The sequence below is a fragment of the Salmo salar genome, chromosome ssa05 (genome assembly GCF_905237065.1).
Source record: "Salmo salar chromosome ssa05, Ssal_v3.1, whole genome shotgun sequence".
Lineage (NCBI taxonomy): Eukaryota > Metazoa > Chordata > Actinopteri > Salmoniformes > Salmonidae > Salmo > Salmo salar.
Window position 1 is genome coordinate 53,649,896 of NC_059446.1, and position 16,003 is coordinate 53,665,898.

General features: G+C 42.8%; 1 pseudogene; it reads left to right on the forward strand.

The window, feature by feature from the left end:
• The first annotated feature begins 1,631 nt into the window (after positions 1 to 1,631).
• LOC106604998 (granulocyte colony-stimulating factor receptor-like) lies at positions 1,632 to 14,334 on the forward strand (annotated as a pseudogene).
• The last annotated feature ends 1,669 nt before the right edge of the window (positions 14,335 to 16,003 follow it).

A 16,003-nucleotide genomic window follows, 5' to 3' on the forward strand; every position in this document is an offset into this window, starting at 1 on the left:
TCTGTTCTCAGTCCGCCACTGCCTTTTAATTAAGCACATATACTGCTCAAAAAAATAAAGGGAACACTTAAACAACACATCCTAGATCTGAATGAAAGAAATAATCTTATTAAATACTTTTTTCTTTACATAGTTGAATGTGCTGACAACAAAATCACACAAAAATAATCAATGTGAAAAAAAATTGCATGAAATGAAATGTATGCATTCACTACTGTAAGTCACTCTGGATAAGAGCGTCTGCTAAATGACTAAAATGTAAATGGATTTGGAGTCACACTCAAAATTAAAGTGGAAAACAACACTACAGGCTGATCCAACTTTGATGTAATGTCCTTAAAACAAGTCAAAAGGAGGCTCAGTAGTGTGTGTGGCCTCCACGTGCCTGTATGACCTCCCTACAACGCCTGGGCATGCTCCTGATGAGGTGGCGGATGGTCTCCTGAGGGATCTCCTCCCAGACCTGGACTAAAGCATCCGCCAACTCCTGGACAGTCTGTGGTGCAACGTGGCGTTGGTGGATGGAGCGAGACATGATGTCCCAGATGTGCTCAATTGGATTCAGGTCTGGGGAACGGGCGGGCCAGTCCATAGCATCAATGCCTTCCTCTTGCAGGAACTGCTGACACACTCCAGCCACATGAGGTCTAGCATTGTCTTGCATTAGGAGGAACCCAGGGCCAACCGCACCAGCATATGGTCTCACAAGGGGTCTGAGGATCTCATCTCGAAACCTAATGGCAGTCAGGCTACCTCTGGCGAGCACATGGAGGGCTGTGCGGCCTCCCAAAGAAATGCCACCCCACACCATGACTGACCCACCGACAAACCGGTCATGCTGGAGGATGTTGCAGGCAGCAGAACGTTCTCCACGGCGTCTCCAGACTCTGTCACGTCTGTCACGTGCTCAGTGTGAACCTGCTTTCATCTGTGAAGAGCACAGGGCGCCAGTGGCGAATTTGCCAATCTTGGTGTTCTCTGGCAAATGCCAAACGTCCTGCACGGTGTTGGGCTGTAAGCACAACCCCCACCTGTGGACGTCGGGGACTCATACCACCCTCATGGAGTCTGTTTCTGACCGTTTGAGCAGACACATGCACATTTGTGGCCTGCTGGAGGTCATTTTGCAGGGCTCTGGCAGTGCTCCTCCTGCTCCTCCTTGCACAAAGGCGGAGGTAGCGGTCCTGCTGCTGGGTTGTTGCCCTCCTACGGCCTCCTCCACGTCTCCTGATGTACTGCCCTGTCTCCTGGTAGCGCCTCCATGCTCTGGACACTACGCTGACAGACACAGCAAACCTTCTTGCCACAGCTCGCATTGATGTGCCATCCTGGATGAGCTGCACTACCTGAGCCACTTGTGTGGGTTGTAGACTCCGTCTCATGCTACCACTAAAGTGAAAGCACCGCCAGCATTCAAAAGTGACCAAAACATCAGCCAGGAAGCATAGGAACTGAGAAGTGGTCTGTGGTCACCACCTGCAGAACCACTCCATTATTGGGGGTGTCTTGCTAATTGCCTATAATTTCCACCTGTTGTCTATTCCATTTGCACAACAGCATGTGAAATTTATTGTCAATCAGTGTTGCTTCCTAAGTGGACAGTTTGAGTTCACAGAAGTGTGATTGACTTGGAGTTACATTGTGTTGTTTAAGTGTTCCCATTATTTTTTTGAGCAGTGTAGTTTTGTAATTTGAATACACAACGGAAAACAATCACCTTAGGCTTAGGAAGACAGGTTCAATATGATGCTTGGAGCCCGAACAACATCTCTCCAAACACTCAGAATATACAAACAAAAATACATTATTGAAGTGGCATAACTTAATAAAACAAACATTTTGGAATATTGTCAAACTTAGATAAACACACACTGATACAGATGAACAAACATACCTTCTCAGAACACTCGACCACACCGCAAACATTTCTTCAAAGACTTCATGGTCCCCAAAATGGTTGCCTTCAGAGAAAGCTTTAAGAGGTGCTTTTACATGCCTGTATTTTACAGAATGGTTTTGTTTTGAGCTCTTTCATAGAACATTCTCAAGTAATGCATGGAAATCTGTAGATAACATAATAATCAATGATATCAATTTGACAGTCTTTACTTTCCAGCTCTAAAATGTTAATTTTGTCCTCCACAAGAGTTGGATTAGCTTGTCTTTCTTTGAAGAGGACAGTGACAATTGACACCTATGATCCTCCAAATGTGAAAATCCGAAATATTCAAACTTAAAATATAATAATAATCTTTATTTCAAATAGTTTGACAAATGTATTAATCTCTTGTGGACAAACGCACGTAACATCAAGCATCTGACTCAATTACGTGCGATTTTTCTGGGTTTCCAAGATAACTTAATGAGCAATCTCAAGACGTTTAACTTGACTTCCCTATCTCTACTGTTATGGGCCCCACCACCCCACGTCATGTTATCTTTCCTGTATATGGTGAATTCAAAATAAGGATGTGGCTGGCTGTTCAATTCAAGTGGCCCTGAAACCTGAGCTCCATTCCGCCACTGTTCCATCTGATCCTATCTACACCAGAGTCTGATGAAAGTCTTTCTGGGTGCTGGGGCTGTGTGGTGAGTGGTGTTGCTCTCTAATTGATTTTCTTTATCTCTGAATCACTCTACCTACCAAGCCTTTCCTTCTGATTCACCTGAATCTAACAGAAGAGATGGGGGAACAGATCACAATATCTGTTATTGGTGAGTGAGTGAGTTTGAGAAGCTCCAATTAGGAAATTGAATCTCCCTGTTCAACTGTGTGGATATGTCAAATTATTTACTTATTGGTAATTGAATATGATTTAGTGTATTATGTCATCAGTATTTGTATCTAACTTGAAATGTTTTGAATCCAAACTGACGTCATGACCTCTTCAGTTTTAATGTAACAATTATACAACAATTTTGGCACTAATAGCTGATCACTATCTGCACTCATACTGCTTATACTCTTTTGGAATATTAATGGAAAAAACTATATCTCTCATTCTGGGATAGGTATAATATGTTTATGTGCAGTGAATATATGCTAAAGACGATGTGAAAGAGATTATTTTCCTCTTTCTGCTCTTTTGTTTTTATGACAAATTATTACTGATTGAGAGGTCTAGTGTCTCAGGTCACGTTCCAGCAAAGAAGATACCTCTAATGGAAAATGAATGGACAGATTGTCAAATAAGGATTTGTACATATCTCTGATCTGATCACCAAATGAACTAAAAGGACAATTGAAGATTTAGTCATAGCTTTAACTTTCTTACCCTGTTAGAGGATATTGCCTAATTGAGAAAGAGGGACTGTTGTAACATTTACCACAATGGCTTAAGAGAATAACACGTTTAAGGCGAGACAGAGGAACAAGGTATAGAACATGTTGAAATATTGTTCTCGACTCTATTCTATCTTTATCACACATCCATTACACAACCAAGGGTGTCAAAATCACTCTGAAACAGTAAGATGCTTTTGTGAGAATAATGTGCCATTATAGGTAGTTTGAGAAACAACCTTTTAGAGCACAAAAGTCCACCCCATAAACGACATTATAAAATCCAACCATTCTATGGAATGCCTATAACCATGGCATCTAAAGGTACTCAAACTTTTACATAAGTTAATCTTGTTTATTGAACATTCTGACATTTGTATTACACTGATAAGTTAGCCTCTAGAAGGAAAATATATCATAACCCTGCTTTCCTTTAATGGAAAATAGGAAATTGGCATTCTCATATGCGTTCAAATGTAAAAACTTTTTTTCTGTCCATCTTGCTCTCGCTCTCTCGTTCTCTCTCTCACTCTCTGTCTGTCACTCTCTCTCTCTCTCTCTCTCTCTCTTTGTCACTTTCTCTTTCTCTCAAGGCAGCAAGGCACATTTAGGAGCCGAAGGCAATTAGCGCCCTGCAATAATAAGGCGAAACACTGTAAAGGAGGAAGAGCGAAGTGGAGGCCTTTATGCAGACAGCTGATAAGCAGTAAATAGAAGAAGACTTCAAAGGCCTCGAATCATGCATCCACTACATGGGGTGCGTCCCAAATGTAGAGTGTACCTGAATACAACCCAGAAGCCCCCAGTCAACTCCCAGAAGGGGACAGTCCCACATGACAGACAGGAAATAACCATCCTTTCTTTTTCCTCACAGAACATATGGAGACACAAGCATGACCTGAGGGAATTAACTGATGGCCATTGGTGACTGGTGCACTCTCATCTTTAGACTTTAGAATCAAAGTCTTTAAGTCATTAACACATTTCCTATGACTGTGGAATTGTGAGTATCCCAGTGTTTGTTTGTTTGTTTGTTATAGACAGCTGTCTAATCTTTTTTTCCCCTCGTAATTTCCGTGTGTCAGTTGTGTATGATGCATCTTCACTCATGTCAGCTTGTAGTGTCAAACAGTATGTTCAGGTTTGAAAAAATATAGTCATTATCATTTCCATTGCTATTTATACACTGTTGTACATCAATAAGAGCCCCGGAATTTCAAATGTTGTTTTGATTCCATTGAATGTAATGTACCCTTTCTTCTTCAAAATCACTCATTTCACATCTTCCCCTCTCACAGGTTTGTATCACCATGGCATCAGCCTGGATTACAATGTTTGCCACGCTGCTGCTGGAATTTGTGAATGGAACGAAAGATGGTGAGTGCTGTCTTTGTAATAAATAACCTTCTCTAAATGGCAACACCTTGCAGCAGTAGCAAAGACAATAGAATAGACATTTCACATCCCATTGTCTTAAAAATGTTGTTTTTAAATAGAAATCTTGAAAATATCAATGTAATTTCAGTTTCACTGAGACATGGGAATATAGACAAGAAATATGGAGCTGTATCTCACAATAACTCATTTATTTGGTGGCTTAAAGAGCCCTTTTTCCACCTCCCTCAATGTTGCTGATGCATTGATCTGCTCTTGGCTCTCTTTCCTTTCCTGACAGAGGTTCACACGTCTCCATCTGTGCGGGTACACACCTCCACCCCTGTGGTGACCTTGGGGTCACCGGTGACTGCCTCTTGTGTCATCAGAGATGACTGCCCCCTCATAAAGGGACAAGCCGTTCACATTGTCTGGCACCTCAACCAACGCCTTATTCCCAGCAGTTCTGCAGCAGCCAATGAGTATGGTAGAAACACTGCAGCGGCCAATGAAAGTGGCTGGATCTCCACAGTTTTATATTCTGTGGCCAATCAGAGTGGCTGGAACTCAACAGTGTTTATACCTAGCTTCACGGACACCAGTGGATATCTCACGTGCTGTGTCCTCCACACCTTCCCGTGCCAGATCGTAGGAGCAGTGGAGATAAGAGCTGGATGTGAGAGAGATTTTTTTTGTTTCTTTGTTTATCCCTGTTCAGTGGTGTGCTGTATGTATAGTCGACAATAGCTCCATTATCATTCATAGTAAGGGATATCCCTTACCCCACATAAAAAAGATTACAGATGGGACCATGGTAAAGAATGACATTTCTTTATTTTATTTTAAAAAAAAATCATGTTGGAATGAAAAAATGCAGGTCTGTCTTGCATTGCCACACCTCCCTGGTTTTCCAACATCAAGTATTGAACATGCTGTACTTTCATTTCAAGGAGCAGTTCTGAGAAATCTAAGTGTACTGAGCATAAATTAAGAATAAATTAAAATATTTTTAAAGGTAGACTCAGTGGATATTGAGATGAGCGAGATGCAAGACTTCGCTCTCACACGGTCACAAACAGTATCTACGGGTTCGCCTCACGCTGTTATAGCGTGGTACCCACAGGACCAAAACAGCTGTGAAGTTGAGCGTCTTAGTTATTGCGGAAATTGACCCACAATGCTGTTTACTTTCTGCATCTACTTCATGTCGCTGAGTCTATCTTTACATGTTTTAAACATGCTCTTCACCTCAGATAAAGAATAAAAACCTGAACTGATAATAAACAGTTCTGTAATGTAGTTCTGAAGATTTTATCAGCTGCTGATCCAAAATCAAATTAAATGTAATTTTAAAGCTCTTTTTACCTCAGCAGATGTCACAAAGTGCTTATACAGAAACCCAGTCTAAAACCCCAAACAGCATGCAATAAGATGTAGAAGCACGGTGGCTAAGAAAAACTCCCTAGAAAGGCAGGAACCCCCCAGGCTCTGAGGGGTGAGCGCTAACTAACTTTAACATTGTTTTGCTCACCCCAATAATTGTTATTTCTATAGTTCCACCCCCAGCACCACAGAACCTTAGCTAACTCACTAACCTTACCAAACTGGAAACCCTCTCATGCCAATGAGACCCAGGACAGGACACCCACCTGCCCACACAGTACACTCTTTACACTGAGATCAGGTAACAAGTAGCTATTGGTGGAGAACAAGTGAATCTGTTGTATTTTTTAAATTTACATTTACATGTCAAATGTAAGTGTATATTGTAATTACGATGCTATTTATTAAATGCTTTCTTGGACAATCTAGCTACTTTGCCAGTTAGGGCCACTGTACTATAAATGCCTGCATATGTGTGGTGGTTATCCAAAGAGAACCAGTTTAGATGTTACTTCCAAGATGGTTTCTGTGGCAACCTACTAATATCACTATGCATAGGTGTGGAGGTTATCCAAAGAACTTAAAGGGGAAGATGCATAACTGTTATTTGCTCAAGAAGTTGTATTCTTTCTTCATCTAAACAGGGATTTACCAGAGAGCAACACTTACGTGCTGCCGCCAGGGGTACATCACTACAGTATACCACGTACCGGTTTTGTTCTCTTCTCAGAGATAGAAATATATGTCAAGGCGGTGAATGCCTTGGGTCAAGCCACCTCAACACCTTTGCTTCTGGAGCCAATGGAGTCAGGTAAGGAAGTAGTGATTTGGACTGTGATTTACAGGAGATGGTGTCCATATTAGGACAGCCTCAGTCACACGGACTTGGTGTCACTTGTGACTCTGAAGCTGTCTTAGTACAGACACTGTAAAGATTGTTATTCTGAAGCTCACTGCATTCTTTAAACCTAAAAGACAAAGCCTTATGTACGAGTACTTTGTGGCATTGTATTGAGATTAAGCTTTTCACATCATAGGAGTTCTAATATAACTCTCATATTGCAGCCAAGTTTGACCCTCCAAAAGTTCTGAAGGTCCAAGCAGAGCCAAACAGGTATGGCTGCCTAAGGCTCAGCTGGGGTCTCTCTGAACAGCAAGCGTGGGTGACCATTGTGACCTTGGAGGTGCAACTGAAAACAGCAAACAGCAAGCAGTGGAGTGAAGGACCAGTAAGAGAATGTCCATTTCCTAAGTATCCACATATTGCAACCATTTGAACAAAAATGATTTTGATTAAACAACATTAACAATACATTATCATACCAACTGTACTAGGTAACCATAAATATTATTACATTACTGTGAGTGTGTGTATATGTATGTTTGTGTGTGCGTGCGCACGCGTGCATGTGTGTTAGGTCCCAGTGCCCCGCTTAATGCTCCACGGGACAGAGTACCACATCCAGATACGGGTCAGGTATCACCAGAGTCCATGGAGCGAATGGAGTAACAGCAATACTGCAGGGGTATGTCCTGCATCAATTCTGTTTAATGTAATGTCACTTATCACTCCCATGGTACAAATATTTTAATCTATTTCTTATTGTTCCGTTCATTGGGTTTACTTTTCACTCTATGCTAATGAAATGTCCCACATTTTCTATCCCACTTTTTACAGCTCTGGTAGAATGTATGTATTGACTATGTATTTTACTAGCTCTTTGGAAGTGAATTTCTAGCCTACACCTGTCTAGTCTGGAAGAATTCTCCTCACACAACTGAGAGGCACAAACATTTGATGAGTTTCAAAATGGACACTTCTGCTTCTTTTCAGCTCCCACCGGACGACTCGACTCCTGGATGAAGGTATCTAGGGAGCAGAGGCAAAACCATCTCAGTGTATACTTGTTTTGGAAGGTAAGAACGACACACAGAACCCACTCAAATTTGACACATCACAAACTTTAATATTTCCTGTGATCGTGGTACACAACTTGCCTTTCCTCATTCATCTCCTTTCTTCCTTTTGTAGCCATCGAAGCAGTTCCATGCCAATGGCAAGATCCTGTCCTATGTTGTCTCGCGCCAGAGACAACCCACGAAAAAGGGACAGTTGTGCGTCACATTGGATAGCCACTGTGTTTTCCAGCTTCCCAGGGGGGCAAGGAAAGTGTTCCTCAGTGCTGGGAACGCTGCAGGGACATCCAGCCCTACTGAGGTGGAAGTGTTCCAACACAGAGGTAAATCTTAATTATTAGTTTGAGTAAAATATCTCTTTATACACAATCTTTTAGCATTTTGTTCATTAGTCCACTGTCTACTGCATATGTATCAGCATTATGGTAATAGCTTCATCTGATTGGCTGGGTGGAAATGTCACCATATTTCTTACACCTATGCAATCCTCTGATCTAGGCTAGGGGTCAATTCAGAAATCAGAATATATGTATAAGCTGTGTGTTATGACAGCGTCCCAAACACCCTATTCTCTATTTAGTGCACTACTTTTGAGTCCTATGTGCACTATACAGGGAATATGATGTCATTTGAGAATCAATCTGTGTCTTCAAGCTTACCTGTGACATATTGTGTGGTAAATATCGGCATCTGTCCCCAGTTCTGGCAGCAGTCTCTGACGTCAATGTCCTTCCTCATGATGAGAGATCACTACTGGTCCAGTGGACAAGCATACATTCATCCAGTGTCACAGGCTATGTGGTGGAGTGGAGGCCATTGTGGAAAATGGACCCTTCCCTCATCTTGTTTGACCACATTGACAGGAATCAATCCAGCACTCTAATATCAGGTATGGTTTATGTCAGTTATAAGGTATACATACATACTGTGGTTTCATTCACCTGTCATGTGTCTCTAGTTCTGTGTTAGAAGTTTGTTGGAGGACTATGTACTTCTTTTATATACAATTCTCCTGGCTGCACAATGAATTTATCTGCAGGGACAGTAACGTTTTAAGCTTGTGAGTGTATCAGCTTGTGAGTGTGTTCTCTAGTTTGTTGTTTGAGTTGATCTGTGCAGACTTTTTCTTTGCAGGATTTGTCCACATGCTATGAGCTTAATAATTAAGGACTTGGATCCACTGTTATCTCTTTCTTCTTATCTACAGAGAGCATCGAGCCATACAATCCCTATGGGATCTCTCTGTATCCTAGGTATAAGGACGGAATTGGCCTTCCTCAAACCGGCGAGGCGTACTCTAGACAAAAGGGTGAGTCGGTAAACACTAACCCTTACACCTTGGACTTTGTAAGATCTTTACGATATCAAAGGAGGTGTTGCAGGCTTCCTTTGAGTCAATCAGGTGCGAATCAGCTGCAAAGCACACTGATGAAAGGTGGTACAATGCTTCCCTCTATTGGAGACATAGAGCAAATTACACCTCTGCATACTTCTACCAGCATTACTATAAGCTTATTCTATTCTATTTATATCAAACACCTACATTATAGCTCTTTGTCAGCATGACAATACCAACAAATCAGAACGCTGTTAGGTTTATGACATTATATAATTGATATGGTAATCGCCACTACTTTTATTGCCATTTAATCCATATAGTCCTCAATGTTCTTTGTTTACGGCAGCCCCATCTGCCGCCCCAAATCTGAGGGTGAGGGAGACGTTGCATTCTCGTATTGAGCTTACCTGGGAGGAAATTACACTATGCCAGAGGAATGGGATCGTGCAGAGCTACCAGGTCTTCTACTGGGATGAGCGGGGAAACACCAAAGGTGGAAAGATGCGTATTGTGATGCTGTTGATGATACAACTATAGATGACTGAAAGTTCATACAAAAGCCTTATTTTGCCAGGCTGTCATTGTAAATAAGTATTTAGGTCACACTGTATATGGATAGTCTAGATGCTCTACAGATGGTCATACTATCAACAAACTTCCTGTTGATAAGCGACTGCTTTCTAAGGTTATGGTTAGGTTTAGAATAAGGGTTAGGGTAAGGGTTAAGTTTAGGGTTAGGATAATGGTTAAAGTTAGGGTTAGAGCTAGGGTTAAGGTTAGATAGTGGAGCATCTACAGATGGACTAACTATCCAAATAAAGTGTTCCCAGTTTTTATTCCCAACTGACTCGCCTGGTTAAATAAATAAACATGTAAATTCATACTGCAGTTGCTGTGTCCCTCTTTTACAGTTGTGACTGCTGAGCTGGGAAAGAGGAGGGTGGTTCTAAGAGAGCTCAGCCCTTCATCCTCATACAAAGCCTTTATTATGGTTAGCACAGGTGGCGGGAGTCTGAACGGATCAAAGGTTACCCTCAACTGAACCAATGGGTTGGTATTAGAATGTTGTCAATAAGAGTAAAGTGCTTTTAAATAAAAGTAGTATGCAGTGTTATTTGAGGACTAGTCTCGCTTGCCAAACTCATGGCGCTCCACCCTATGTGGGGTCAGATACTGCATCTGGAAATTGTCTAAAACATATATCCTAAATCTAAATACATATATTTTCAGATGCCTTTGCTATTTACATTTACATTTAAGTCATTTAGCAGACGCTCTTATCCAGAGCGACTTACAAATTGGTGCATTCACCTTATGATATCCAGTGGAACAACCACTTTACAATAGTGCATCTAAATCTTTTAAGGGGGGGGGTTAGAAGGATTACTTTATCCTATCCCAGGTATTCCTTAAAGAGGTGGGGTTTCAGGTGTCTCCGGAAGGTGGTGATTGACTCCGCTGTCCTGGCGTCGTGAGGGAGCTTGTTCCACCATTGGGGTGCCAGAGCAGCGAACAGTTTGGACTGGGCTGAGCGGGAACCGTGCTTCCTCAGAGGTAGGGGGGCCAGCAGGCCAGAGGTGGATGAACGCAGTGCCCTTGTTTGGGTGTAGGGCCTGATCAGAGCCTGAAGGTATGGAGGTGCCGTTCCCCTCACAGCTCCGTAGGCAAGCACCATGGTCTTGTAGCGGATGCGAGCTTCAACTGGAAGCCAGTGGAGAGAGCGGAGGAGCGGGGTGACGTGAGAGAACTTGGGAAGGTTGAACACCAGACAGGCTGCGGCGTTCTGGATGAGTTGTAGGGGTTTAATGGCACAGGCAGGGAGCCCAGCCAACAGCGAGTTGCAGTAATCCAGACGGGAGATGACAAGTGCCTGGATTAGGACCTGCGCCGCTTCCTGTGTGAGGCAGGGTCGTACTCTGCGAATGTTGTAGAGCATGAACCTACAGGATCGGGTCACCGCCTTGATCACGCCAAGGTTCTTAGCACTCTGGGAGGAGGACACAAGGGAGTTGTCAACCGTGATGGCGAGATCATGGAACGGGCAGTCCTTCCCCGGGAGGAAGAGCAGCTCCGTCTTGCCGAGGTTCAGCTTGAGGTGGTGATCCGTCATCCACACTGATATGTCTGCCAGACATGCAGAGATGCGATTCGCCGCCTGGTTATCAGAAGGGGGAAAGGAGAAGATTAATTGTGTGTCGTCTGCATAGCAATGATAGGAGAGACCATGTGAGGATATGACAGAGCCAAGTGACTTGGTGTATAGCGAGAATAGGAGAGGGCCTAGAACAGAGCCCTGGGGGACACCAGTGGTGAGAGCGCATGGTGCGGAGACAGATTCTCGCCACGCCACCTGGTAGGAGCGACCTGTCAGGTAGGACGCAATCCAAGCGTGGGCCGCGCCGGAGATGCCCAACTCGGAGAGGGTGGAGAGGATCATCTTGATAGTTATTTCCTCTGGTGTTGGGCTGTCATTGCTCATCATTATCTCAGTTCTGGCCTGTGTCGTGTCTTTGGGGTACCATTAAACTGAAGACATGTTTATCAATTAACTCCCTGTAATTATTATCACACAATTAAACTGAATAATCGTTGAATTGTAATTAACTAGGAGATCGGGGCACCAAGGAAAATATTCAGATTACAAAGTTATAATTTTCCTAATATAACTTTCCTATATTATAACATTATATATTATATTCTATTATAGTATAGGCCGATTATCTTCTGGTTTAAATGGTGTATTTTACCTCGCGTCCAGTCTCATTCCAAACGTCGTAAATTGTTGTATCTGCACAAACCCAGTCTTTACTAAAATCATCCATACATCAATTGTCTTAAAATCATTTATTTACTAAACTAAGTAATTCACAGAAAGTATACAAACAGTAATTATCATCACAAAGAATTGGTAGAGTAATGTGCCCTAGTGGTCTAAACAGGCCTGGCTGGTGTCTTGTAGAACAATGGGTCATAAAAGGTCACAGAGTTCATTAATATTAACAATTGATATGCTAATCCTTTGCACATGAACGCTCACTCATTCGGGAACAACTGCAATCAATATATATTTACGCTCAGTGTGTCGTCGGGATCCTTGTTGAAGCGTCGTTCTGTTGGAGTTCTCTCTCTCTCTCTCTCTCTCTCTCTCTCTCTCTCTCTCTCTCTCGATTAGAATGGATCTTTCAAAGCGACATTCATTAATGTCGTCATAGAATGGATGTTTCGTCGGTCTTCGCGTTCAATGATATAATTTCTAGCTGCAGACTATTAATTCATATCAAAGACTTGTTCTTATTCTGTCGGTATCAATGGTCTAAAAGTTAACCACGTGGTATAGTTCACTTTCAGTAGCGGAATTGGATGGTCAAACCTATTGGCCAACTCGCAATGGAGTGGAGGCCTGGTCTCAAGAAATGTAAATCAGGGTGGGTTTTATAGTGAACATAGAACAGGCTTGTCACATGACGCCTGGTCCTGTCTTTGTCCCTGGGGGCGTGCCGATGACTGAGTTAAGCTTGGTACAGAAATACAATTCTATCACATTAACATCAGTACATAGCATCTCAATGTATTACAAATAGCTTTATCCTTATTAATACATTCTATACAACCATTTGGATGCAAGTCCCATCGCTGAGGCTATTATATATACAGTTTTATGGTAATATGGCTATATTGTCTCTTCTGAGTATCACAAAATTGTACCAAGCGGACCAGTTCGTAGCTGGATTCTTCACCAGTCTTCCATACCTTCTCCAGAACACAAATGTCGCTTGGCTCCCCAATTCTGTGAGTTGGAAGAATTTCCTGTGTCTCTCTATGGGCCATGTGGCAAGAGATTCTCCTCTTAGAGTTTTTACAACCCCTTCACACAGGGCCTGGGTGGGGGGGAGGTAGGTTGGGGGATGGTGCAAGGGGGAGGGGGTCAACTGTCCTCCCTGTACTCAGAGGCCAACGTCATGACACCTGCTTCTCAACACATGAACGGTGAGAACTCAACATTGACTTCATGTCAGTAAATACTTGTGTGTTTGTGCTATTTAAAAACAATACAAGTTTCTGTACCCATCTGAAGGTTGAAAATGTGCTTTTGGCCCAAGATCCCTGACCCTGCCAACAGCAGCATCAAGAGCTGGACCACGTTGGATTCAATGCAGGTGCAGTATTCGGATTATCATGACAAAGCATGTATTCAGTGTGTGTTGGTAATCCCTAAGCAGAAGGTTTACTAATCTTCTAGGCATTTATGCATCTATTCTATTTAATGTTTCTGTGGTTTGACCAAGGAGATGCATGTTTCTTTTTCTCTTTGAAGGATATTCCCCCTGTTCAGGACATGCAGGAATCCAGCCTGGTCTATCTCTCCCATCTCAGCCTCCTGGACCTGCCCAAGAAGGGTCTCGAGAAGAGGGGTGGCGAGATCACCGATGACCCCTGGTGCCGCTGCAGTGGCACCAGTGACCTGGGCAAGTCCATATGTGGCTCCCCCCATGCCCTCAGCCCTAGCTACTTAGGGTCACACCAACACTCTGTTCCGTATGCCACTGTGGTCTGTGATAGCCCGTACTCAATTCGGCCACCAAGCCAATCCCATGTCTACCTGCGCTCAGAGTCCACACAACCACTCCTGGAGGTGGAGCTCGAGGAGCCCTCTAGCCCAAAGGAGTACCAGAATGTTCCCGTCCGTGGGACATCTGGGGAGCAAGTTTCCTTTAGAGAATGTCAGGATGACAGCCCAGGAAAGGGAGAGTTATGCACTCTTTGGGATGACTTTCCTTTGATTAGGGCTTTGGCAATGAATGATGTTCAAAGTGAAACCTAATCAGTGGTATTGAGATTTTGAAATGTATGCAAGATATGTGAGATGTTTGTCACAGAATGGCAGATACATGTTCAACACCAATTATGTTTTCAAGACAGAGATACAACATCTAGTGTGCTGTACCTGTAGCATCTCTCTATACTGTGTGAATGTTAGTGCTACAAAAAAGTGCATTGAAAAAGTGTAATTAATAAAGTTTTATTTTTTATGAGTGTTCATGTTGATCAATATTTTGTCTCTTCTGGTCTGTTGTAAATCAAGTAAATGTCTGATCAATACATACAACTCTAAACATATTGTCATTTCTAATGCTAATACAGAGGCACCAATAAATTGTCCTGTACAGTTAGTGTATGCTGTTTTCATATACATTCCTTTATGTCTAAGCTTCTAAGGCAGGGATCCCCAACTGGTGGCCCGTGTGCCAAATGTGGGCCACGGTTGGTTTTATTTGGCGCCCCAAGTTTGAGCAAAAAAATGTTTTTAATTTTAAAAAATTACATTTTCATTGTTGGACATTAGACTGTAAAAACAGCAGAAAATCAGCTCCACGTGATTTTAATTTGGAAATCTTTTCCCAAGTATTCCCATGCACAGGGGTGCAACTTTCACTGGGGACAGGGAGGTCATGTCCCCCCACATTTTGAAATATCATTTTTGTCCCCCCCAATTCTATCATTGCAAATGTGATACAAAAGAATGGCAACGGTGTACTTTAGGACCATGAGGATTCCTCTGAGCAGTTGGGAAGGCAAGTTTTTTTCAGTGCAATGTGAGTTTTATTTATTTTTTGGCAATGAAACATCACTGATCTGTCAGTTTCCCTAGCTAATGATCTACTTTTCACACTGACACAGTAACAAACAGCTCTCAGGTTAAATGCTTCACTGTCATGGTGCACAGTAGAGGTCTGTGGGAATGATCTCGTCATCCCACTCCCACCTGCACTGGCTGGCTTTCTGTCCAACTCCCACCCCCTACCAGAAGAACTGGTCCCAAACCCAGCCATGGTCTCAGCAATTTTGCGCCCTATAGGCAATATCAAATGAGCAAAAATAACTTAAGAAAGAGGTTAAATTAACAGAAGTTCTCACATGGCCCTTATATTGTATTACAGGGCCATATCAGCCAATATGCTAGATGAGGTTTGAAGAGAGCAGAGTTGGAGAGACTTGTACTTTCTCTTGAGGTATTTATAAAGCCTACCTTTTAGGAGTGGGAAGATTTTCAGACAAAGAAATATGGGAAATAAATATTTAGGCCTATTTCTAGGCAATGTAGTAAACTATAGCCTAATCATAAGCCTATTTAGGAAGGACATTTCCTTGGAAAGATAACTGCTCCGTGCATAGGTTATAGCCTACTCTATTTGAGACCACACACTGTCACGACTTCTGCCGAAGTCAGTCCCTCCTTGTTCGGGTAGCGTTTGGCGGTCGACGTCACCAGTCTTCTAGCCATCGCCGCTCCACCTTTCATTTTCCAGTTGTTTTGTCTTGTTTTCCTGCACACCAGGTTTTCCTTTCATCATCATTACTATGTGTATTTAGCCATGTGTTCCCTCCATGTCTGTGTGGGGTATTGTTTATTGTAGAGGTTGGCACACTTCCGGCTGGTTTGCGCCGGGTTTTGTGTTATACCCGTGCTTTGTGGCAGCCGGTACTTTGTTCTTGGGTTTTGTACTTTGTGCAGCCTTACTTGTGCATTGGGCATTTGTTTTGTGACGCGGTTGCGTTATGTTCATCTCATTGCCTAAGTAAAGTGCTTTGTCCACTCATTTCTGCTCTCCTGCGCCTGACTTCCATGCACCAGCTACACCCACCATTGACACATGCGCACCTGATCTCGGAGGTATGGCTACTGAACTGAAAGCAGCAAGAATGAC